The following is a 23,313-nucleotide window of genomic DNA, read 5'->3' on the forward strand; positions in this document are numbered from 1 at the left end:
CCGGTACTCTCGGTAACTAATTTCATTCTGTACACAGTTCAGTTAGCAAAAATTGTATAAATTACTTTCATCTACATTAACAAACACCTCATGTTCCCTACCTTGTACAAAACATAAAATTCTTATTTTGGGGACAAACTTAAATCCTCGACCAATTGTTGCAATTCCGCTGTTTAATTTTTCCAAGTTATTTCTAAAAGCTTTTCAAGCAATATATTAATATAACATAAATAAGAATTCAAAAACAATTTACACTGTTTAAAAAACGTCTGTGTGGGCACGAAACGATCACTGCTATAGATGATGTTTCATTGTCATCATTAATTTGTTGCTTAGTATTAATAATTTTGGATATTTGATAATGGTTAAGCTATACATCAACATCTGTAAAACGTTTTAATTCATTGTATTCAACTTCAATAAAGATTAATTTAAAAAAAAGCATCTGAATGCATAGCGAAATAGGTTAGTAATCGTTAAACATTTGGTGTGAACCTCGCTAGTAACAATTTTTTTTTTGCTTTTATTAAAATTCGGAATGTATTAAGAAATAGAAATTTTCTATCAGCAAATATTATGTCATAATTTTTAATAACGATAACAAAATTTTATTTTTAGTTACTGACCCAATGAAAATCGATTAAAATGTAAATACATGCATAATACCTTTGTGCTTAATGAAAAAAGCTCATATACGTCAGTATTATTGTTCAGTCTCAAAGAAAAAAGCTTTTTAGTTGTTGTTCGATGTTTCGCATATTTGTACTAAATTTTAATTTATTGTTAATACTTATATTTTCTTACAAATAGTAATTAAAATAAGGAGGTGATATTCTTGTTTAAGAAATATGACTCAATATTTTTTCGAGTAATTTTTCCATTTGTTAATAAATAAGGAATTCAAGTAGAAGTAAAAGAAGAATCCTCTATAAGTAAGACAGCGCTATTCAATACCTTTCCAGCGAAGACCTTAATACTATAAATACGTTCAGGCTTTCAAATGCTGTAAATAAGAAGAAATTCGATGGAGGTTACAATATAATGACCCCTTGGTGGTCAATAATGTTTTAAATGGCTCTCTGGTGCAGAAAGAAGTAGGAATATCAGATAAAGTATGTAACTAAACCGCGAAACACGTCTTGGCGTCTTCTAACACAAGTTCGGGAACGAATTTAGCAGACACGGTACAGCATCTCCTGGCCTGTGCCAACACCAGTGATAAGCGTGTAGGCTGCGTCGCCTGGCAGCCACAGCGACGGCGGCCGGGCAGTCGCAATTTGCGGCGAGCGCCGCGTGGGAGGCCGCCATTGTCCAAATCACGCAGCGCCCTTAGTCGGCAGTAAAGAGGATGTGAGCGACGGGACGGGCCAGCTGGAAACTACCGCCAAGGACGCCGCCTCCTTGGCCGCCACGGGGACCGATTGTTGCTGAGCTATCGTCACCTACCCACGTCGCTGCTGGCTCACAAGATGGTGTGGGAAAACAGGCGAAAAATACTGTTATACATAAATAGTTGCACTGAGGTGACAAAAGGGATGGGACACTTAAATGCCAATATTGTTTGACGTCTCGAGTGATCTGGACTTTCGAAGGATATTGAACTTTACGCTGGTAGGATTTGAAAGTTTAGAGGAAGATTTGGATAATGTTGACTGGAATACATTCGGAATTCTGAAGATATAAAGGATAAGGGAGCAAAAGGTTGTCTACAGCTTGTACAGAAACCAGACAGTAGTTATAAGAGCTTTCTACAGCCGAGTCAGGAACATACTAATACGCAGACTGACAACCGATTAGGAATCAGAATACTTAAGACTGAAAAAATGCGATATTTTCATATAAGATGTATACAGACCGTCCCAATCTTCAAAGTATTTGGCGTGACTGCTATCATCCTCTGTACAGAACACTGGGCACAGAAGGCTATGAATCACACAGCTTGTGGTTTGCTGCTATCTGCATTAAAACTGTGTGACATGAACATCAAAGCCCGATTTCTTCGCATTGTCCTCGGTTCTTCCTAGACCGATCGTAATTGAGAAGGGAATGAGACAGGGTTGTAGCTTATCCCCAATGTCATTTAATCTGTATACTGAGACAGTAGTAAAGAAATACAACAAGGAATTTGCAGGGGAATTAAAGTTCCTAGAGAAAAATAAAAACTCTGACGTACGCCGTTGACAATGTAAATTTGTTACATACACCAAAGGCATTGGAAGCTCATTCGAGCTGAATGCACAGTGTCATGAAAATGAAATCAAGCGACGCTGAGGGACTTAAATTATGGAATGAGTCACTAAAAGTATTAGGTAAGTTGTACGATAGGGCAACAAAATAAATCATAATGGCGTTACGTCGGGAGGATATAAAACGCGGACTGGCAATGACAACGAAATCGTTTCTGAAAGAGATAAATTGGTTAACATCGAATATAAATTTAAATGTTACCAACTCATTTCTGGAGATGTTTGTCTCGAATATAGACTTGTTTAGAAATGAAACATGGACGATGCGCAGAATTTTTTGAAAAGTGGTGATGGAGAAGAATGCTGAATATCAGATGGATAGATTGGATAACTAATGGACAGGTACTAAATCAATTCACTAGAAAAGATTGCATAACTTCACTGAAAGAAGAGATAGATTGATAGAACTCATCTTGAGGCATCAAGGAATAGCCAGTTTGGTGATGGAGGGTAGAAATAGAGTTAAAAATTGTAGAGGGAGACCAAAGCTTGACTGCAGGAAGCGGGTGCAAGTGCTTTTTTAGTCCCAATAGTTATGCAGGATGAGCATATATGCACACGACACGCTAATGTTGATAGCTGAATCACTCCCGTCTTTCGAGTGGTAACCACAACAGCAATACTGAACTGTAATGTTGCTTACTTTTTTTCTGCTATTGTTTTAGAGCATGGGTGGGCAACCGGCAAGCTATGGGCCACATCCGGCTCAGGACTGAAATTCTGGATTGACATAAAATGAATGTACTCTCAAAAACGCGTTTTTGGGGCATGATTTGTTGGCTTGGCGTGTTGGGAAAGGCGTGTCATTCATATGGCTGCGTCACCCAACAAACATCAATGTCACAGACACTATGATTTTGACTTCGTGCGCTAGGAGCGCTGTTGTCGCGTCATGTGATGAGACAGCCCGCGAACTTAACCTTGCAGTACCAATGAATTTCCCATAACGCACATTACCTTTGGGGGAGGGAGGGTATTTTATGTCCAACCTAAAGAAATTAAAAAATATTCGTTAACTGTTGTCAACTTATATCGACAAGTTACTTTTTGAAGGGGTACTAACGTGTTACTAGTGTCGAGAACATGGGACTATCTATTGCGACTAAAACGCACATGCACCCACTTCCGGTAAACAAGCTTTGGTGTCTCTCTACAAATTTTAACCCTCCCACTACCCTCCATCTCCAAACTGGCTACTCCTTGATACCTCAAGATGAGTTCTATCAATCTATCCCTTCTTAGCAATTTTAATAACGTGTACTACTCAGAGGGGATGCCATACTTTTTAAAGAGATATTGATATGTAAATAAGGTCCTGAGCCTGGAAATACAGAATATGAGATTCATTGGTAAACTGACATATGCCATAAGACATAGATTTTTATTTTAGGTTTTAATCCAAAATTCCAATCTATATATGCCGTCTGGTGGAAGAAATCATTAAAAACAATAAATATCTTTGTTTCAGAATTTTAAAATATAAAGTAACTGACTAAATTACAATATTTTGAAAAGGTTGGCATAAAGTCCCCTCCCCCCCCCCCCCCCAATCCGCTATGGCTAGTGTTAAGAAAATATATTAATGAGGCTTGTGGGTCGACAAAGGTTGTTCATGCCTGTTTTATAGTATACTCACTATGTTACTCATGATTACGTCTGAAATTCAGAGTGTGTACACAATCTGTCTTTGTAACTGGTGCTGTCTACAGGGCACCGAACAGTACCACGAATTAAAACAGTCGTTTGGCCTAGACTTGCTTCCTAGAAAGTTTAGATGCAACTTCCTTGCCGATTCGTAAACCACTGCTCGAAGCTGAACAGTATGACCTTCGCGTTAATATTTCTTAGACCTAATAGGTTTTTTCTTAAAAGTTTGTCACTTGACGTTAAGACTGTTGCAGGAGTTGTAATTATGATCAGCGGATAAAATGCTGACAAAAAAAAATGGTTCAAATGGCTCTGAACACTATGGGAGTTAACTTCTATGGTCATCAGTCCCCTAGAACTTAGAACTACTTAAACCTAACTAACCTAAGGACATCACACAACACCCAGTCATCACGAGGCAGAGAAAATCCCTGACCCCTCCGGGAATCGAACCCGCGAACCCGGGCGTGGGAAGCGAGAACGCTACCGCACGACCACGAGCTGCGGACAAAATGCTGACATATTTTCTAAAATGATGGTCTTCTTACTGTCTTAAATGCACGTATAGGTATCGTAAAGCAGGGAAATTAAACTTTCGTCGATAAATTTTTTCAACACTGCATATAAAAACCTCATAATAATGTCAGGGCAGGGTACGTAATGTGGGCTGAAGTAAAATATCCCAGATAATCTAGGTCTGAACTGCACCATCGTGTAGCTACTACGGTCATAAGATAACAGCCAGTCACCGCAAGTGCATTGAGGTTTAATCAGTTAAGCGAAAGTTAATGTATTTGGTTGTCTCTAGCAGTGCGATTTTCTCCGACTAAGCTATATTTGTTAGAATGAGAGTGCATTCATGTTTACTGCACATTACCAAAAATAAAAACATGTGTGCTTTTGATTTCATTATTAATAACATTCTACCTTGCAGTACCACATGTTACTGCAGTGCTGTTATGCAGTGGAGGTTATCTTTATATATTAATGGCATTACGGTAATTCCTAGCCAAGTTTATTTAATGGTCAAGCTTTCTCAAGTAAATATCACAAAAAAATCGCGTGTAATATAACCAGCTAAGGACAGGAATTTAAAGTCTGCCTATCTTTGACTGTGCTGCTGAAAGCATTATCTTCAGATGGTTTAATCAGTAACTGCGTTCTGTAGCATAACAAGCATTAGCTGGGACAAGTTAGATTAAATATGCAGGATTCACGCGCTCGTCGCTGATTTGCTTTCGTTTTATTTCTGTAGCTCCATACCGGTGTGTCTCCATCCTGTATTTGTATACATAATATAGTGAAGACAATGTTAATTACCATTTACTTGTGAACAGCATTCGAGTGGTGACAGGTGTTTGTGAAAACGAGCAGGATTCAAATCATTACTGGGCGTAATGGCGAAAAAGTTTAACAACGAATAACGTTTATGGGACGAGTAATCAACGTGAATCGACGGGTTTGTAAGTACAAGTGAAAGATAATTTTAAGCAACAGGAGAGGGTATAGTTAAATTTTACGTCCTCCCGACGACGAAGTCACTGTAGACGAAACAAAAGCTCAGATTTAACAAAAGCCTGGGCAGTGAATTGGTCTTGTCTTTATCAGTGCTACTATCTTGGAGTTCGCCCTGATCGATACGAAACTACGCCAGACCTGATTCTGAACGTTCTGTCGGGAATTTGAACCTCCCCCTCATACAGCCGGTCAAGTACTGTAACAACTATCCCGCGCTCAATTATTAATTTCAGGGCGTTGAGTATGTAAGCGGACAATCAGTGAACTGACATATTTGGGGGGAGGGGGAGAGGATACAGCAGTTAGAGAGATCAGTCGATTGAGGAACACGACAACTGAGTTCTGCCTTGCAGAAATTTTCGCACACTTGTTCGCCATAGAACGATTCCCTAAGTACCAACAGTACAAAATGTCTCTTAACAAAATTAGCAGATTACAGTCATCACCGCCAGGCCACTCCGAAACAGCTGTGAGGTTATTTATGTCAATGCCACTGACCGCAGTATCTTGTAAACGAAGTTTAATTAATTAAAGGGGACAAAAGATTGCTTACGATCGAGAACAGGTGAAAACAGATTGTTAAATTTACCTATTTTTCCTGATATAATACGACACAGCTGCTATACTTGACTTCACAGACACAGTCAGTGGGCAACGAAATGCAAAGTGAAATTAAAATAAGAACTCAACTCCTGGAAAGTGATCGCTCCATAATTCTCAATTATATACCATTTCTCGTATTTCTAATTAATAAATGGTGCACTATTAATAATTTATGGGGAGCAAATACAGTCTGTTCGTCAATGTACAGTCACCGTCATAAACAATAAGATACAGATTTTGCTTTACGTTTATTCTGTAGAAAGTTTATAGAATTCGTAACTTATTTACTGCAACGATATTTTTAATTTGCTGTAAGCAGTATTTTTCAGCAACAGTACACTTAAGCAATCTTTTTCAGTTACGCTTGATTTTTATTAAATCTACATAATATAAAATTTGCCAAATCAGTGTGGAAATATTTGCAGAAAAGTAGTTCTACGGGAGAATGGGTGCGGGTGCTGGCTTTGGCAGTTCTGCCAGCGGCACAGTTTCACCTCGCTACGGTTATGCATGTGGCTGATAACTTTTTCCTCGGATTAATATTTTTTTCTGCAGAATAAGCCATTTTATCCAGATTAGTCGCCATTTTCAAGAACAACACAGGACCTTACAACCAAAACATGTTCCTAAACGAAAATCGTTTAGGAGTATTTACACGACCATCAGAAGCAGTGTCGCGACATCGATTTACAAGAAACTGGTCTTGAGAGCCCCATTTAAACTGTCAGTAAATCGAGATTTGCGGACGGAATGATAAGGCACTGTCTCATTCACTAGATCATTACCAAAATTTGTACACAAAGTGACTTGGTTTGATTTTTCAACGGAAGCCTATGTTTAGATTACACGGCAAACTGGCATAAATGGGAAATTAAATATTATTTTACACATATTAACGAGAGTCGAATATGCCAAGAAGTTCTTATGAAATGTTCAGTTTTAGGTTTTTTGCGTGCATTAAGTAAACTTTTTAGCGAATGTAAAATCCTTACCTTTCTAATTTCGCGCAGATCATCGGCAAATATTATATTGTTACAGCACACATCGGCATTAACATCGAAGCTCATATGGCCGACAACTGAGATGTCATGAATTTACGATTTTAAATGCACCGCAGGAAGGCATGGCATTTATTAGAAATAACGCGTTTGTCTAAAAAACGAACGATAATTAGTGTACTGAAATACACTGCCTTCCACATGTTTCAAACACCATCCACTCAAACACACTACCACTAAATTCATAGTGCTACTAGCACATCGTCTACAGGCTTGAGCAAGCGCGAGAGCGGGGAAGTCCCGGTCAGAGACAGTAAAGCAGCAAGTAGCAACTCTGTGGCAGTAGGCGCGACGCATGCTCTCTGCTGGCATCACACGACACTATAAGGAGTGCGTCTATTCGCAGCTACAAACTTCCAGCATTAGGTTATAGAATACGCTTCGATGTTGTACAACACCTAGGAAATGGCGTGCCCACTGTTCTTTAGTCACAGATAAACGCTTGTATAATTTTTTATGTTAAAGAAAGTATCCTGTCGTCCTGTATTCAAGAAAGCGTTTTCTGAATTGATAGAAAAATAACAACTTGTAAGTATAATAATCTGTTGATTATTTAGGAATGTCACTTATAGTGAAATTCCATGAACTTAATAATTCTTCAGTCGTTAGTGACGCTGCAGTTAAAGTTATTTCGAGCATTTTAGATACTGATACTGAGTGAGCTAAGCGTTTAAAAAACAGTCTAAAGTGCGAAAACTACCTGGCGCATAATTTTGTTAAGCTACGCTCGTTGTTATTCTTGCCGAATAGCTCAATTGAGTATCATGGTTTCTATTCAAGTGCCTTAAACACAGCTTCTAAATCGCGGAATGATTCCCTACGAATCAACCAAGTTGCGGGCATGGTAAAATAATATGAATGACACACACGCACATTTCATATCGTCAAACGAGCCGTAGTAAGTAGAGGAGATAGTCATTGACTGCGGAAATCGTGTAGACAAAAAAGTTGTCATCAATGCTAAAGGAATTCTCTGAACCGAGCGGCTGCGTGCGTTGCGGAAGGGCAAGAGAAGCTTCTTACTTCAGTTGTTGGTTTTTCCGGCTTAAACTTATTGCAGTTTAATCAAAGGGAATTTTTGAACCAGACGAGTTACGCTTTTATTTATAAAGCATCTTCCGTGGTTATTCTGCAATTTGCATTATATGGCTGTACGTTTTTGATTATTTTAGATTATAAACAGCGTTTTATGTTTGAAGTTGGTGTTCAAATTAGTAGCGGTGTTTCTTGTTTACATATTTTCCAAAGCAGTGCGGAGGTTCATGTCGAAAGATTTCGTTTCACATGTACACTTGGCAGCTTTTGCCTTCTGCAGTATTTCTTGCATCGCATTGCGTTATTTACACTTTACACGGCACCTCACTTTTTCAAATTGAATTGAAATTATGTGTGTTCCCACTCAGCACAATATTGTAATGCATATCTCTGTTCTCTTCTTTTCTTGAAGGTTACGAGCGTTGCCATTTTGAATATATGATTTGTGTGTGTGTGTGTGTTTGTGTGAGAGAGAGAGAGAGATTAGAAGGTGAAGGAGGGTGGAGGGTAAAGGTGTGGTTGCGGATTAGTGCAAATTAGTGAAAGCAAAAACGTCGGGTGAGTTTGGCAAAGATGTGAAAGGACATACACACAAACAAATCAATTATTTTTTTTTTAAATTAGTCACACGTTAGCAACCTACAAGAAAACGAACAGACGCAAACGCTGCAATACTATGCTGAGTGAGAACTTCAGTTCAGATTACAAAAACTAGGTGTAGTGTAAATAACGCAAATGCTGCGCAAGAAATAATGCAGAAAGACAAATACTGCCAAACGTGTATGTGAAATGAAGTATTACGACATCAGTCGCTGCAAAGAAGGTAATAAGCAGAGGGGTGGACATTTCATAAACAAGAGGCAGAAACATCGTAATTAATTCGTACACGAGCTTTATAAGTGAAACGCTATTTTTAATCTAAAACAACCAAACATGTACAAAAATTTTCAGACTAGCCACGGAAGATGCTTTAATAAAAGCGAAACGCGTCTGGTGTAAAAATTCTCTTTAATTAAACTGCAGTAAACCTAAGACGGAAAAACCAATTATAACTGATTTCGCCAGCTGCTACGGGAGTCGGCCACGGAAACAAACTCATTACTTCTTACTTCAGCTTGTAGATGGCTCTGGAGGCCGCCTCATGCAGCAGCGCCACAGTGGCCGGCTGTGTTACTAAGACGAAATGTCATATTTCCATCAGCTTAAAGCAGCTGTTCAACATCGAAATAACTATAACGTATCTTCCATGTGTTGTTTGACAGCTGGGACATTATATTTTACGGAATTACTTTCTTTAGTTGTGATGAATATATACACATTCTAAGTCTGACAAAGAGTGGATCTAGCACAAGGACTGCCTTCACGATGTCGATATAAAGAAGGTCAGTTCCAAGACCAACGTTCGATCAGATTAAAATATCGCCTGGAAAAACTCTACTTGCGCCATCCTATGGATACATGGTATGCGATCTTCACATTACTTATCCGCTTCGTGCCTTTATGCACTGACAGTAACTGATTTATCGATAAACTTTTAGTTACTTCACAGCCTAATTTCGTTTGCAAAGCACGGCACTGTAGAACTTTTTATTTATATGCTATATATACCAGTTCAGAGCTACGATTCTAAACTAGTTTATATATTGCCACTGACTGCGAATTTTGTTTTACACTCGTCCAGTTTAATGAACAGTGTAGTTCTTCCTTGCACATTAACAGTCTCGTTCAGTGTAACTATTAAATTAGCAGATTAGGCGTCACATAAAACTGGTGATAGTGGAAGGAAGTTAACGCTGTTATCAGATGCAGTGTCTAAAATATTACCTGAAAAGTATAGTTTTCAGTAGGAAATTTCGTATACATAATGAATCTGATGAACGAACATCATTAAGAGTAACATCTAAATTCCTGATTACATGTTGTTCTTTTATCATTGTTGGAAATGAACTATGTTATGAAGTTGTCACGCCCGGACTGTGAAAATCACATCTTTTAAATCATAGGATGGACCGACAAAGATATAATTTAACCCAATCTAATCGCGATTAAACTGGCAGCTTTTTGGAATGAATATGCATGTGTCTTTGCATTGTAAGAAATTGTGCATTCAAATATTACCTTCAACATGTAGAAAATTATGCATAAGATACAGTAGCACATAATGACTCAGTGGAAAAAGGTTATGTGTGCAATTTACGTCAGTTCTTTTTAGAGGTTCCTTTTAGAGATTTTGTGGCCTGAAATATTTATTTGAAAGTATGCAAGAAATCAGAATATGTATCGGCTGGAACGCTCATACGCTAATTTCAAAAATGAGTTATTGTTAAAATGTGCGTTTAATCTACAGTTTTACTCTGAAATAAATCTTTGAATTGCGCCAGATGCACTTGACTAATAGAGCAATTAATTATTTTCAGTGTGAGGAAGAGAAATGAAAAGAATTACCTCCTAATAAAGAAAAAGGAAGCTTTCATGAAGCTTTGTAATATATTTCGCAATACTTCGTTCAGTGCATTGAATCAAGGAAACAGATTTCATTCGAAAATTCTCCTTAATTCAAGATTTTTGTTGTTGTGAATATAATATGCTACATTGAAAATATTTTCTGTAAGATAAAATATTAAGTCTCGTTTTACGTTTCTTCAGTGATGAATGGTTGCAAAATGAGGAGTTATTTCGTAAATTCGACAAATAGAACACGTAGTGTGGGCAACTTTTGTCACTTAAGGAACTTAATGAGAATTGTAATTCCACTTTGCCTTCGTACTGGAGGGCATGTTTCACGCTGTAAGAGGATAATTATTTCTTTTGGAGTCCTAACCATTCGCGCTTGCTATAATCCGCATGTTTAGCATCGTCTAACGATTACCCAGTACCGGTTGCGAGTTGTCCATCTAATGGCTTCCAGGTGCAACAAAAATATGATTTTCACCGTATTTCATGTGATTATTGATCAAATTAAAATTTAAAATTGTGTCAAAATCTACTCATAAGAGGTACAATCTCATGTTAAGGGTTTAACACATTAAGGATTACATATAGAAACAGTGTACATGCATAACTCACGACGTGCGAATTACCCAGACTACATTCATGATGTGTCTGAGCGTGACAGCACTTAGTGACTTCCAACAAACGTTACACATAATTTCAAACTTTTACGAAACTTTTTTCCACTGATACCCCGACAAAACGTTTTCGGTGTTTATGCAGCAAAAATTAAGCATCAGGCATGGAGTTTTAATTTATTACTTCTTTTCTACTACCCCTGCTCGCAACACATTTTGCAGACCGTATGCCCGACACATACTTAAACACTGAGGCGCGTGAAAAACTAGCTTTCGCTGCAAACGGAGCCCAATTACACAGACTAGGTATTCATCTACAGTTTCATAATGAGAGTATTTCGCGACGTCCAACAAACTTTAACCATACTTTCACACCTTTTCCTCGCCCACATTCTTCGTGTCAAATATTAAACGCACTGACAGTTAGTGATTTATTGATAAACTTCTAGCTACTTCACAACGTAATTTCATCTGCAAAGCATAGCTCTGTAGAACTTTTATATGTATGTTATAATTACCAATTCTGAGACACGATTGTAAGTTTGATACTTTGTTACTGACTTTTTTCTGGGCTAGTATCTCTGTTTTTTATTGTGTTAGTTACACCTAGGCTTTCCAATATTTGCCTTTCGCCTCCTTCCTTTGAGGACCACTCCTGGTTTGCCACCTACCGGATGATGGAGGCCCTTCAGTTTAATCCCTTTCACTCCAAAGCAACCAAACAAACAACCTTAAAGAGTCAGATTTTTACTGGTACTCTAGAATTCTTCCCACTCCAATCTCAATGTGATTCCTGTTACATTATTGTAGTGCTAGATTGTGTGACAGCGGTAACTGGTAATGATTGTGTTAGTCAAACTAGAAGATGTTCATTCAAGAACAGAGAGAAAACTATCCTCAGTTATCTTTGTTTGTTAACGCAGTTTTATGTTTTCTTCATTATCAGAGTTAATCTACAAAGCGAGTTCATGGCGTGTCACCTCTAGAATTTTACTATCTTATACGCATTAGATAATGGAAGCTGACCAAATTCTTTCGAGGTATTTACATAACAGATCTCACTGATAAATGAGTAAGAGAGGGTACTTATCATTACAGAACACCTATAATATATTTTTTCATCGTGACCATGCTTAGAATCGGGAATCTCTAATTACTTGTATACCATCACCTGCACTGCAGTTGAGATAAGGAGAAATCAGTTGTTACAGTTTCAAAACTAGTTGGTGTATTCTTTCCGGCAAACCTGTTGATTGTTATTTCCTATAAAATATATAACAAACACACAAAGAAAAGATATGACCGTCAAGTTTTTAGAAACAATAGAATTCACAAAGTGTATTTCAAAATCCGTCCTTCGTATCATGACGTGGAAAGGAAATGAGAGATAAACTATTTGCTTGAACTGCCGCTATTATGTAAATTGTCGGCAGACATTGCACAACTTTCGGTGATATCACCATCCCGTATTCACTGCAGCGGGCGCCATTATTCCCTTGTCAGTAGTCTCATTACGTTATCTTTCAGTTTCGTAGTCAGCAAACAGAGAAAGATAAGCGAATAAGTTTCAAGGAGTAACGGAAATACAAAAATACAAACAGAAATACAAAATCTAATCATTTTTCTAAAATACAGTAATTAACAGGCAGTAAGGCTGGTTTACAAACCATCTACATTATTTTTAAGAAATTCATTGAAACTCATTAAAAGAGTCCTAGGGAAGTGTTAAGCACGAAACAGACGTGGTAATTCGGGAAATCTTTACCGACAGTTTCTTAAGCATCTGTCATTAGTCCGATTCCCTAGCAAGTTGGATTAAGGGGGCGATAACCTAAAGCTATCATGAAAAAAATCTAACTCCAATTTTTTCAGAGGCGACAGATATCAGGGCCAACGTTTTAAGCGAATGTCCTTCATAGTTTTTGATTTATTACGTTCTGAAGTTTGTCGACCCGGTAGGCGTAGCTCCAAAAGGTTCTCTACATCTTTCTGTGGACACACTAAGTGAATGATGTTTAATTTCAAAACTGAGAGTCATTTCTTTGATTAACCACATATTTCTCTGGATTCACAGTGTGAAATACGTTCAGTCCATTACATAAATGAATCAGCCAATGCAACGATGCAGGAGAAGTGTCCTAAAACAAACTTCTTGTCCAAAGCTTGTAAGATGCCTACTCCTTTATACGTATCGTTCACGTCGACGTTTCTCTCTAGAGTCAGCTGTGTTGATGCAACCACGGCGATCAGACTATTGTTTACGCTGCACAGCTTAGAGTAGCATCCTACTCCCTCATGGAACATGCTAAATATGGGGCCGTGTGCCTACCGGTACGTGATCTGCCAAAATCACCACATTTCCTATTGACAATCTTCACATTCAGTTAGATCTAATAGATACGAAAAGGATTTGAAAGGAGATACTAACTTAATGGAGCTGAAAAGTTTATTGTCCCTAGAACAAGGCACGATACATGTTGCTAACGTTTTCTACTCACGCATACTGACATTTACTCTTTTTTCGCTTGTTATTACTTTTCTGAGGCAACCATTGCTTATACCGATCTTTGTTAACGACTCGGTTGTAATATTGATGAGTTATCAGTTCTGTTCACGAACACTGCAACATTTAATAGATTTATTGATTTCTCACGGCAGGCTGCCAAGTCGTCCAGACATGTCTCACATCCAGCTTTCCGTGCCACCCGCTACGTGTAAAGTACAGATATCGATAGTCGATGAGTAACTATATGTGTATCTTACAAGATATAATGGTGCTTTTGATGCTTTCTCCTTTCAGTGACATATACCTTCAATGTTAATTCTGGGTGTGAAAGCGGGCTTTTAGTGCATTGCAACTCTGCAAAACCTTGATGTTGGGCGGAGAAAATATTAAAATAAATATATAAGTCCTCAGAAAGCAAAAAAAGGCGACAGAGAGAGTAGAAAATGCAGCAGTAGGGACAAGAAAAAGAATCTTCAGCAAAGCATATCGATACGCCATGTTTTAGAGAGTATGTTTAAATATAATGTGACGTTTTAAGATTTTTCTTCAAACGCATTTTTCATAACTTACCCTTTTTCAGGTGTAAGGCACTTACTCTCAGTATCTTCTCATCAGAACTTCGTTACGAAGATGTGAATAGCAGTACGTCTATTTTAAGTAGTATCCCCTATTTTTCGTTAGGTTATCCACTTTTGTTCTCACGACCTGATCAAAAACATATCACAATGGACCATCCACGTAAAGATGACGTTTATTGAAAACGTAAGACAAAGCCGATTTTGACTTTCCTGTAATGGTATAATGCAACTCGTCCACTGGCCGGAATTGACATGAACAGTCGATATGCAAGGAAAACACACACCAACCATTGAATCAACTGTCATCAGCCGAAGGACTGTGAGAGTACGATGTACACAAGTGAAGAGAACTTGGAAATTCCACTCTTGTATGGAGAATTTAAGTTAGCACAACAGTAATTGCGGATAACGTTTCTTGCGCTTCCGTTTGTTTGCTGTCAATTCCATCAGCTGGGCAAGCTATGCTTCCTTGGGTACAAGTATTGTGTGCTAGTAGAGAAGAATCAAAAGTCCGTTTTTTGTGTTAGGTTTTTAATAACGCTATCTTTACATGAATGATGCAACGTGACATGTTTTTGAATAGTCATGAGGACAAGAAATGGACTATTGAACAAACAATATAGGTTTCTATTTAAAAATGCGTACAGCTGTACAAAGCTACAACATGTGGAATCATGTAGGTAAATGCCCCCTGGCAACTGAACAACATTTGCTTCATGGATTTTTCATTTTGCTTCTGGACAAAAAGTTATTTGGCGTGGTCACGATTAATAGGAGATTCTGTACATTTCCTTTACTATAGTTTTACGTGTGGGTAATCATCTGTTGGAAAACTTATTTTAATTGCAATAAAAGCCCTTCAACATAATTTCGTGCAATGTTTACGCTATCACTAGGTCTGACTCGTCAATAAGCGATAATTGTTTAGACAACTATCTACATCTCCAATTCAAATAATAGAGCCAAGTTTGTTTCCAGAGACCCAGTGCACCAATAAAAAGTAATTTACATTACATTACACTGGTCAGCCAGAACATTACGACCACGTACCGAATAGCCGATAGTCCACCTTTGGCCCTGATAACAGCGGCGACGCCTCGGAGAATGGGAAAAATGGGGGCATCGTCGGTCGCTGGAGGGAGCTCGCACCTCATCTGCACACACAAGTCACGTAATTCCCGTTAAGTCCTGGGAAGTGGGCGATGAGCTGTCACGCCACGTTCAATCACATCCCAGATGTGAAACTTCCTGGCAGATTAAAACTGTGTGCCGGACCGAGACTCTAAATCGGGACCTTCGCCTTTCGCGGGCAAGTGCTCTAGCGACTGAGCTACCCAAGCACGACTCACGCCCCGTGCTCACAGCTTTACTTCCGCCGGTACCTTGTCTCCTACCTAACAAACTTCTTTTAATCAGCGCACACTCCACTGCAGAGTGAAAATTTCATGCTGGACATGCTAGATGTGTTCGATCTTTTTCAGATCTGGCGAGTTGGGAGGGCCAGCACATCAATTGGAACTCACCACTGTGTCCCTCGAACCACTTCATCACACTCCTGCCTTGTGATATGGTGCATTATCTTACTGAAAAATGCCACTGCCGTCGGGAAACATGATCGTCATGAAGGATTAAGTTTCACGGAAGCTCCAAATTTAGTGCGGACGTCAATGCAAGATGCTTTCAGTAGTTTCCACAATGAAACATTGTTTCAAAATAAAATATCAAGAGATTCTGGTCGAATGTAAAGAACACCAGTGGCAAAAAACAGTCAATACCGTCACTGCGCGATAGCGATGGAAATGTTACCGATGATGGTGTCACTAATGCGGAGTTACTAAATGCAGTTTTCCGTAAATCCTTCACGAAAGAAGACGAAGTAAATATTCCAGAATTCGAAAGCAGAACAGCTGTTAGCATGAGTGAGATAAAAGTAGATATCTTAGGTGTTGCGAAACAACTCAAATCGTTTAAGAAAAGCAAGTCTTCCGCTCCAGATGGTATACCATTCAGGTTCCTTTCAGACTATGCAGACACAACAGCGCCTTTCTTAGCAATCATATACAACCTCTCACTTGACGAAAGGTCTGTTCCTAAAGACTGGAAAGAAGCACAGGTCACAACAATATTCAAGAAAGGAAATAGGAGTAACCCATTGAATTACAGACCCATATCACTGACCTCAATTTGCAGTAGGATTTTGGAGCATATACTGTACTCGAACATTATGAATCACCTTGAAGAAAATGACTTATTGATACATAACCAACACGGATTCACAAAATATCGTTCTTGTGCAACACAGCTAGCTCTTTATTCTCATGAAGTAATGAGTGCTGTCGATAAGGGATCTCAGATCGATTCCATATTCCTAGATTTCCGTTCCTCACAAGCGACTATTAATTAAATTGCGTGCATATGGAGTATCGTCTCAGTTGTGTCACTGGATTCGTGATTTCCTCTCAGAGAGGTCACAGTTCGTAGTGATAGACGGTAAATCATGGAGTAGAACGGAAGTAATATCTGGCGTTCCGCAATGTAGTGTCATAGGCCCTCTGCTGTTCCTGATTTACATAAATGATCTAGGTGATAATCTGAGCAGCTCCCTTAGATTGTTTGCAGATGACGCTGTAATTTACCGTCTAGTAAAATTATCAGACGATCAATTCCAATTACAAAATGATCTAGAGAGAATTTCTGTATGGTACGAAAAGTGGCAATTGGCACTAAACAAAGAAAAATGCGAGGTCATCCACATGGGTACAAAAAGAAATCCGATAGATTTTGCGTATATGATAAATCGCACAAATCTAAGTGCTGTCAATTCGACTAAATACGTAGGAATTACAATTAAGAGCAACTTAAATTGGAAAGACCACATTGATAAAATTGTGGGGAAGGCGAAACATAGGCTGTGCTTTGTTGGCAGAACACTTAGAAGATGCGACAAACCCACTAAAGAGACAGCCTACATTACACTTGTCCATCCTCTGCTGGAATATTGCTGGGCGGTGTGGGATCCTTACCAGGTAGGGTTGACGGAGGACATCGAAAAAGTGCAAAGAATGGCAGCTCGTTTCGTGTTATCGTGCAATAGGGGTGAGAGTGTCACTGATATGATACACGAGTTGGGGTGGCAGTAACTGAAACAAAGGCGGTTCTCTTTGCGGCGAAATCTATTTACGGAATTGCATTCACCAACTTTCTCTTCCGAATGCGAAAATATTTTGTTGACACCCACCTATGTAGGCAGAAATGATCATAATAATAAAATAAGAGATATCAGAGCTCGAACGGAAAGGTTTAGGTGTTCCTTTTTCCCACGCGCCATTCTAGAGTGGAATGGTAGAGAAATAGTATGAAAATGGTTCGATGAACCCTCTGCCAGGCACTTAAGTGTGAATTGCAGCGTTACTATATAGATGTAGATGTAGGTGTACATGTCCCTGGAAGACGATGGATGCGCGCCCTCCTATCGGCGTGATGAAGTAGGTATTGGGATTCATCAGACTATCCAGTTCTTATGCGCCAACGTCCAGTGCCGATGGTTACGTTGCCGATTTCGTGGTGTAAACATTGACACATGTATGGGTTCCCGGCAGCGGAGCCTATCGTTGTGTACGGTGCACTGTGTATGCAGACACACTTGTACTCTGCCCAGCATTGAAGTCTGATTTTAGTTCCACCACAGTTCTCCGCCTCTCCTGTTTTACCAGTCTGCCCAGCCTACGACGTCCGACACCTGTAGTGAGGTGTGCCTGCCCAACTTGGTTTCATCTTGGCTTCGCCACGTGTTGAAGATACTCACCACAGCACTCTTCGAACAACCGACAAGTTGTGCAGTTTCCGAAATGCTCGTGGCGAGCCCCCGGGCCATCACAATCTGCCTTCGGTCAAGCTTCTCACTTGTTCTACATGCACCGTGCGTGTTTCTGAGTAGCAGTCATTCCTCGCCAGACAACGCTGCTATGGCCTGGACGGCTTTATATCGATAGTAGATCGGTGATCTTAATGGTCTGGTGGTGGTCATTATACAATTACAATTTCATATCTAGAAATTCATCCATTGAGCAGCAGTTGTCATTGAGAAATTCATTTAATTTGTTTTTAAATGGTGGCTGCCTATCTGTAGATCATTCTTGCTATTTAGTAAATGGCCAAAGACTTTGTGGCAATATAAATCACACCTTGCTATGCCAAAGTAGAACATTGAAGATCATCCTTTCTTCAAGTTTTGTAACTATGCACTTTGCTATTATTTTTGTATAGAGATGGGTTCTTACTAACAAATTTCATTAGAGAATATATGTATTGTGAAGGAACTGTGAATATCCTTAGTTCCTTAAGTAAATGTCTGCAGGGTGACCTTTGGATTTTTTGTGGTAAGTTCTATGGGACCAAACTTCTGAGGTCATCAGTCCCTGATCTTTGCTGGGCTCCAGCTGTTATTCTGATTACACACTTTTGTGCAATGAATACTTTTTCTGTTAATGCCATATGAAAGCAGTGTATGAAAATAGGCATAGTAGGCTAATTTACTGGTATGTTTATCACCAAAATTTGCAATAACCCTAATAGCATAAGTAGCTGAACTCAAACGTTACAGCAGATCAGAGGTGTGTTTCTCTCAATTCAATTTCTCATCAGCGCAAACGCCCCGAAATTTTGAATATTCTGCCGTAGCAACAGGCTTCTGTTCAAAGTATATGCTAGTCAGTCGTGTTATGCCATTTACCCTACAGAGCTATACATATTGTGTTTTCTCAAAATTTAGTGAGTGTCCATTTGCAGAGAACCACTTACTAATTGTCTGAAAGACACTATTTACAATATCCTCAGCTAATTCTACGATTTAATAATTACTTTAAACATGACTTCTCAACCATAAAATTTCGAGTGGGCTGTCATAAATTTTTCTTTCTCATATTAAAAAGGAAATGCTTCCTAATATTCTGCAAAATTACATTTATTTGGTCATGAATGGGCTTTCGGATCGATATGCGATCTTTGGGTGACAATAGACTTTCACACACACAGATGAAATGGCGTGCGACTTATACCGATAAGCGGAAAATTACGAAATGTTTCAATTTTATAACTATTTTCTGTCAAACACCGACGGAAAATTCATTTATTTATCTTTATCATTTATTGCCGAAAACATATCGGAATCCTGTTTTCTGTTACAAAGCGCGTCCTCTTCGAAACAGCCAGTTAACAAACAGTGTAAATAGACTGTTCAGGTTTTTATGTTGGTACGCCAAGTAGCGCTCTGTATGAATATCACTGACTGCACTTTGTGCAGTCTGTGGCTGGTTGGACTCATTGTTGGAATATTCGCTTGTGCTGTGTTGGGCAGTTGGATGTGAACAGAGCGTAGCGATGCGCAGTTGGAGGTGAGCCGCCAGCAGTGGTGGATGTAGGGAGAGAGATGGCAGAATTTTGAGAACGGACTATCTGGACGTGTGTCCGTCAGAAAAAGGAAATTTGTAAGACTGGATGTCATGAACTGATACATATTATGACTTTTGAACACTATTAAGGTAAATACATTGTTTGTTGTCCATCAAAATCTTTCATTTGCTAACTATGCCTATCAGTAGTTAGTGCCTTCAGTAGTTAGAATCTTTTATTCAACTGGCAGTATTGGCGCACCCTGTATTGCAGTAGTTTGAATAACGAAGATTTTTGTGAGGTAAGTGATTCATGAAAGGTATAGGTTATTGTCAGTCAGGGCCATTATTTTGTAGGGATTATTGAAAGTCAGATTGCGTTGTGCTAAAAAAAATTAAAAAATAAATAAATAAAATAAAATTGTGTATCAGTTGTTTAGTGTTGATCAGAATAAGTGAAGAGAGAAATGTCTGAGTACGTTCAGTTTTGCTCAGATGTTTGAAACTCAAATAACTTAGAGGTTTTCCAGCACTGCCATTTATAAATTTTTCTAAGGGGATGTTTCAATAGTGACTCAGACTAATATCCTTTCCTTCGCTGGTCACTGACTTGATATTGTTTAGGAAAGTCAGAAAGCTAACGTTCATTTGCAGTCCCTCATACATAATTTTCGGCTAACGCTATCGCGTATCGCTCTGCAGAAGCCATAATGTTACTCCCATATTAAGACTCTCAAATGGCCTCTTTGTGAAGTGCTTTCCGAGAATGACTGTTTTACTCCATAGTACAATATTTCCGAATTTAGGGAAAAGCAAATGATAACTAAATCAACCGAGCGCATTTGTGTATGAAACACATCGTACTCTCTAGCGGATGTGTGACTTGCGTCACCTACTTAAGTTGAGAGTGGACACTGATTTTCACCAAGATCACTAAAACATAAAAAATAATCTGCCAAGTAGATCTGTATCCTCATTTCTAGGACAAAAGAAATAGATGTCCAGATATTCTGAAACATATGTTACCTACAAAAAAAAATGGCAAATAGCTCCAAAGCATGTTGGTGTATGAGATAATTTCCTCAGATAGTGGATGTATCTTACGCGGCCATAGGGATGTAGAAGATCTTTCAAAAATATTCATCCGATTGCTCAATACTGTACCTTCTACATGAATGAAGATAGAGACTTGAAGAAAATTTGGACTTATTCATAGTTTTTATGACCAAAATAACTATCGAATTTTATAAGAGTGTATCTTTTAGATACTTGAACACACAATCTTCAGATAATTTGTACAATTAGGTTTAGGATAGGAGTTTTCATTTAACTTTCGGAATTGGTAAGTGTGCTCTTCACCAGACGCACCACAAACACTCAGACGATAATCAGATTCGTTTCATACTTTTCAGAGCATTCCAGAGTAACTGCATTCACTGCCGCGTCGCATTTTACCCCATTTTGTTGGAATAAGAGGCACATAGACGGAGCCTTTCGAAAGCTCCCACGAAAAGAACCATGTACTGTGAAACCAGCCAACTTTGGAGGCCAATTGTGCAATGGTGCAACGGGAGATCGGAACGCTCATTACAGCCTATGCAGCTCATTGGTAAGATATCCTCTTACAAAGTACATCACAAAATACCAAATTATAAGGAGTGTAGAGCCCGTGTTACGATGCGGAAACATAGAACCTTAGCTCTACTCCTAGTGATCTGGCAGTGAACTTCGAATACTGGAAAATATGGCAGGAAAATTCGTATTCTTGCTTTGCGAAATACGAGTATTAGATGACAATATTTTTCATTTATACTTTACTGTTGGGCCTCGCAGTTTGGTGGTAAAATGTGTCACTTTCTGTGACCCTACAACAGTTACAAAGTAATATATTCGATACATCTCAATCAAAAACTATGATTCGTTTCTTGTGTGTGGGGTTCACAGTCATGTAAAATTTTATACCTGAAGTCGTGGTCACCTTTTGATTGTAAAATTATTTACTTGCAGAACCCAGTATTGCAATTTCGACCGTGTGACCGCTATCAAGTGAAAATAGTTGCGCTTTAGCATTTGTCAGGGCCTAAAACAAAATTCTACCACGACATAAAACATAAGATGCTTCCATCGCGTTCTGTTCTTGATTACGACCTTCTTGTTTGTACACTCTTTGCATTGCATTGTAAACACGTCGCTTGTATTCAGCTTAGTTTTTGCACACTTCCTTAATACGCTATTGTCGGATAAATGATTTCATATTTCCTTCTGTTTGATATAAAACAGAAGCTTGTTTCGTTGCATGGTATTCTATGGACTCATATCGATTTGTTACTGCTTTCGAATTCGTATGTGAGCTTCTCGATTATATTGTTCGTATTTTACGTTATTTTTGTTTGCATCCGTTTCTCGTACTTTCTCGCGATTAATGGAGGTCTCCAAAATTTTCAATGGAGTGGGAGGATAACTCTTAGTACATTGATTTCTGATAGAATGTTAGCTCAGGAGAGGAGCATATAAAGGAATTATGGCTCAAGATTAAAAGAATTGTTGACCATGCACTGGACAGAAATGCAATCAGTAGAACAGCTCATGCAGGAAAGGACCCTATACGGAATACATTCACTGCAAATAAAATTTTAAAGAAACGGAGGCTACCGCATAATAGGAATGTAACAAAGCTTAGAGCTATGGATAGAGAGACGCTGAATGAAACGTGTTTGGCAGTCAAGAGAGCAATGAATGAAGCCTTCAATGATTTCCGTAGAAGAATACTGTCAAATGATCTTTCACAGAACCCAAAGAAGTTCTGGTCATTAGTAAAGGCTGTTAGTGGCTCCAAAGTTAGTTTCCAGCCACTCATGGATGAGATTGGAACTCAGCTTGAGAGAAGTAAAACAAAATGAGAAACGCTTCTCTCTGTTTTCAAATGTTCCTTAAGAAAGGAAAGCCCAGGGGTTTAGCCCCGACTTTATTCTCGCACCACTGAAAAAATGAGTGAAATAGATATTAGCGTCATTGGCGATTAGAAATCGTTAAAACTGAACAAAGCCCCAGGACCCGATGAAATCCCTATCGGATTTTACATCCAATTCGCAGCTGGGTTAGCCCCTCTGTTAACTAAAATCTATCGTATATCCCTCAAACAACAAAACTGTGCCCAATGGTGGGAAGAAAGCACAGGTCTCTTCAAGAAGGGTGACTGTAGTAATCCACAAAACTACCGTCCAGTATCCTTGGCATCCATTTGTTGTAGAATCTTAGACCATATTCTGCGTTCAAACATAATGAGCTTCATGCCAACTAGCAAGGATTTCGCAAATACAGGTCATGTTAAACACAATTCGCACTTTTTTCACTTGACATTCTGAAAGCCACGGATCAAGACAGTCAGGTAGATACACTATTTCTCGATTTCAGAGAGCATTTGACGCAATCAGTACCAGAACTATGCTTATTACCAAAAGTACGATCATATGGTGCATCTGACGAAATCTTTCTGGTAGGGAGGACGCAACATGTTATCTTGAATGAAGAGTCATTGTCAACTGTAGAAGTAACTTGGGGTGTACCTCATGGAAGTGTGTTGGGTGCCGTGCCGTTCATGTTGTATAGTAATAATCTTGTAGTAAAAAAAAAAATTTGTTTAAATGGCTCTAAGCACTATGAG

General features: G+C 38.8%; 1 protein-coding gene across 6 annotated transcripts in view; it reads left to right on the forward strand.

Annotated features, from left to right (window-relative positions):
* LOC126416434 (solute carrier organic anion transporter family member 74D) overlaps nucleotides 1-23,313 on the forward strand; it is a 237,976-nt gene that overhangs the window by 6,217 nt on the left and 208,446 nt on the right. For 2 of the 6 annotated variants that reach the window (XM_050084159.1, XM_050084174.1), the window contains exon 1: nucleotides 9,301-9,568. The exons of 1 other annotated variant lie outside the window; for it this stretch is intronic. The gene's annotated coding sequence lies outside the window, so the exon portion shown is untranslated. Of the gene's footprint in view, nucleotides 1-9,300; nucleotides 9,569-21,061; nucleotides 21,259-23,313 lie in introns of those variants that run through there. 3 more of the 6 variants (XM_050084167.1, XM_050084182.1, XM_050084191.1) reach the window with 3 other exon arrangements.

Source organism: Schistocerca serialis, chromosome 1, assembly GCF_023864345.2.
Source record: "Schistocerca serialis cubense isolate TAMUIC-IGC-003099 chromosome 1, iqSchSeri2.2, whole genome shotgun sequence".
NCBI classification, from domain to species: Eukaryota; Metazoa; Arthropoda; class Insecta; order Orthoptera; family Acrididae; genus Schistocerca; species Schistocerca serialis.